The 4357-nt window shown below is 32.0% G+C and overlaps 1 pseudogene; it reads left to right on the plus strand.

The window, feature by feature from the left end:
• The first annotated feature begins 3706 nt into the window (after positions 1-3706).
• On the plus strand, positions 3707-3812 carry LOC115507991 (annotated as a pseudogene).
• The last annotated feature ends 545 nt before the right edge of the window (positions 3813-4357 follow it).

The following is a 4357-nucleotide window of genomic DNA, read 5'->3' on the forward strand; positions in this document are numbered from 1 at the left end:
TGTGTGTGTGTGTGTGTGTGTGTGTGCGCGCGTGTGTGTGTTTCTTATGATATACAAAAATAGCTCATTTTTTATGAATATGCTATTTAAATGCAGGAAGATCTGACATTTTAAGATTGTCATCAATTCTGAGAGAAAAAAGTCACGTGTTACCCTCCATGTTCCTTTAGAAACTAATTTCATTCAAGGTCTCTTTCCCCCCAGAATTTGACATTGTAGTTTTAAATGAATGCTATCAATGACACTATTAAATAGGATTACATCTCAGTTGACCAAGCTAGGATCTTCTAACGTTGAAAACGCAATTCTTCAATTACACTTCACAGGTATAATGAAATTACCTTGAATGCATGGTCTAGTGGGCTTACTCCTGATAATGCAATGCTAAGTGATCAAATCAATTCTCACAGAAAAGTGGATCTGAGGAAAAAATATAATGCATCTTAAAAAAAAAAGCTAAAGGAAAAACAAAAGATGGAGGAAATAGTAAAATGTGATCTCTCAAACAGTTAGGGATCTAAAAAATTGCACTAATTCCTTAATGTTGATTTATATAATTATGTTCATACTTCTACAATTTATCTTTTTCTTACCTGTACTTGGTCTTCACCAATATACTATAAAGAATATTTATTTGAGCTGACCCTTTGTTGCTTTGAAGGCTTTGAGATTTCTAAAGTATTATTCTCTTTATTCCTACTGAGTTATGAATTTTGAGTACCTCACTGGTTTTATGTAGGCTCTGAATGGATTAATATTATGTTTGTTAATGAGATTTCCATGGAGGAGTTAATTTCAGGAATTCAATATAAACATTCTGAATCATTATTTTTAAAATAACAAAAGTAGCAAATATCCATTGAAGATTTTAAGATTGTATGTTCTAGCTCTACAAAAAAAAATTGCTGGTGTTATTTTGATAGGCATTGCAATAAATGTGTAGATTGCTTTAGGTAATATAAACATTTAACAATGTTTGTTCTTCCAATTCATGAGCATGGGATGTTTTCCCATTTCTTTGTGTACTCTTTAATTTCTTTCATAAGTTTTCTATTTTTGAGAATATAGATCTTTTACCTCTTTGGTTAGGTTTATTCATAGATAATGCATTTTTTGGTGCAATTACAAACTGCCCCCAAATATTTTTCTAAAAGAAATTTTTTTTCTGAAAGAAAAAAATAACAAAGATAGACACTACTCAAAATCCCACCACAGACATAAACACTGTTAAAAAATTGTATATATGGGCACGTGGGTGGCTCAGTAGGTTGAGCGCCCAACTCTTGATTTTGGTTCAGGTTATGATCCCAGCGTCTTAAAATCCAGCCCCATGTCAGGCTCCATGCTGAGGGTGGAGCCTACTTCAGATTCTCTCTCTCTCTCTGCCCTTATGCCCCTCTTCCCTGCTCAATACTCTCTCTAAAATAAAAAAATAATAAAAATGTTTAATAATTGTATATATTTAGCATTTTCTATATATTGATGTGTATATAAACACCATAAAATCATTCAAATTCTGTTTTATAGTCTGCTTTTTTTACCTAAAATTAAATTATGTACATTTACCATGTCATTAAATATTATTTTAAAATATGCTTTTTAATAGCATCAATATCCTATCATTTCTATGCATCAAAGCTTATTTAAATAATTCCCAATTTTTAAATACTTAAATGATTTCAAATATTTAATATTAGAATAATGTTGTAGTAAACATCCTCTAGAGTATGTTTTTCTACATGTCTGATTATTTGTTTAAAATAATTTTCAATCTGTGGATTTACTAAGGAGTAAAGCTATTTAAGATTTTTCATACATATTGCTAAATTTCCCTCAAGATAATCTGTACTGATTTACACTTCGTTGCCAGTGTACATGAGTGCCAATTTTTAGAATATTCTTGCCAGAACTACCTGTATGTTAAAAATATTTTTCCAGGGGCGCCTGGGTGGCTCGGTCGGTTAAGCATCCGACTTCAGCCCGGGTCATGATCTCACGGTCCATGAGTTCGAGCCCTGCGTCAGGCTCTGGGCTGATGGCTCAGAGCCTGGAGCCTGCTTCCGATTCTGTGTCTCTCTCTCTCTCTCTCTCTGCCCCTCCCTCGTTCATGCTCTGTCTCTCTCTCTGTCTCAAAAATAAATAAACGTTAAAAAAAATTAAAAAATATTTTTCCTTGTTTGCTAGAAAAAACTATCTCATCATTTAATTTGAATTTTGATTTATTTGGAGGTTAACTATTTTTCCATGGGTTAATTGAAAATATTTATAAATTTTCTATAATTTTTACAAATTTATAAAAACTGTCCCTTGTTCAGTTTTCTCCTGAAATGCCTCATGTTTTCTAATTGGTATGCAAGTTATATTCATATGTTGAAAATATTAACCCTTTTTCTGCTATTTATTTTTCAATTATTTTCTCAGTTTGCCATTTTTTGCTTTTAGTGATATTAATTTAATTTGTTTTTAAGTTGTATGTAATCAAATCTATCAAATACTTAATTTTTCTTATATAGTTTTTCTTTAGAAGTCATGCTTAGAATGTCCTTCTACAGCTCCACAATTAGATAATACTCACCTGTATTATTTCATTGTTTAGTATGCATATATGTGTATACAAACACAAACATGCACACACACACACATATATTCATAAATAAGATTAGACTGTAGTGTGTTTGTAATAAGGGTTATCTTTGCCAAAGTTATACATCAGAGTTATGCTGTTATGCTGGTTGTGAAAATGAACTTTGTGTCCTTGAAGAGTTTATTTTCTGGTAATATAAGTTTGGAAAGTGCAGGAATTTCCAGTTTCTTAAAGGTTTAAGAAAATATAGCTATAAAAACATTTGGACCTGAGTTATCTTTCAGGCAATTACTTTAAACTTTTCTTTTCCCAACCTGTTTTATAGTCATTGGTTTGTTTTATGTTTTTTATTCTGGGAAACCTTTAACTTATGTTTTTATGTTATTTTTTTTTCTAGAAAATTGACCATTTTGTCCAGGAATTCTAATTTATAATTTTTACATATCTTTATTCTTATTAATTATTAAAAATTCTAAAAAAAAACCCTCCCCATAAACCCTCATTTATTTATGAATATGTGTATGTATGTGTATATTTATATCTGTATGTGTGTGTGTGTATATATATATGTATATATATATATATATAAAGACAGAAAGAGGGCAAGAAAGAGGGCAAGAATTTTGTCTGGTTTTATTCATCTTTTCCTAGATTATTGAATGATATTTAGAGTACAATGGTGTAAAAGAATGACAGTTGTAGAGGAGAGTAGTCCAGGTAATTTGAAATGAATGAAGTATTTTCACGAGTTGGATTCATATGAAGAAAGAACTCCTATGAAGAAAAATGGCTTGCAAATTATTTATCCTCATTAACTACAGCTCTTGGGAGGGGAAAATACTTGAGTACTGTATTTATTAAACCAGATTTCAACAGGCAGTTACCAATAAGGTACTTTGCTGGAAATTTAGATAAATTATCACCAATTCGTTGGGTGTGTTAACTGCACTCTCATGGCCAAAGAGCAATGCTTACCATTGCCATGGTTCTCATAGAGAAAGAATGTAATTGATGGCATAATTTTTAAACTTAATATTGTTGCAAATGATGAACATCTTCTTAAAATACATAATTTTAACCACTAAATTGCACTGAAAAATCACATTTTTAAAATGACAGCACATCGCTTCTCGGCCTTTTGGCTAAGATCAAGTGTAGTATCTGTTCTTATCAGTTTAAAATGACAGCACATATATAAAATAAAATTTAAATAAATATGAAATTCTATCTAAAGTAAGATTTCATTATTAGTAATCCTAGACAAATATGCTAATTTTTAACCTATGTTCTCTTTGTTTTACTCTCAGGATTGAGAATGAGAATTCTTGATTTAGGATAAAAAAAAAAAAAATGTCCGCTGCATCATTACAACCTTTTGGGCCTGTCTGAAAAAAAAAAAAAATCTTGCAAATATGGCTTTCTTTTTTTTTTTTTTAATTTTTTTTTTCAACGTTTATTTATTTTTGGGACAGAGAGAGACAGAGCATGAACGGGGGAGGGGCAGAGAGAGAGGGAGACACAGAATCGGAAACAGGCTCCAGGCTCGGAGCCATCAGCCCAGAGCCTGACGCGGGGCTCGAACTCACAGACCGCGAGATCGTGACCTGGCTGAAGTCGGACGCTTAACCGACTGCGCCACCCAGGCGCCCCTCAAATATGGCTTTCTAACAAGAGACCAGACTGCTTCCAAATCATACCAAAGAGAAGGTATGAAGTTGTTTTTCTAGCATCCCCAATCATTATGAGTTCCCACAATTTTCCTCTACCAATGAA

This window comes from Lynx canadensis, chromosome X, assembly GCF_007474595.2.
Source record: "Lynx canadensis isolate LIC74 chromosome X, mLynCan4.pri.v2, whole genome shotgun sequence".
In the NCBI taxonomy this organism is placed as follows: domain Eukaryota; kingdom Metazoa; phylum Chordata; class Mammalia; order Carnivora; family Felidae; genus Lynx; species Lynx canadensis.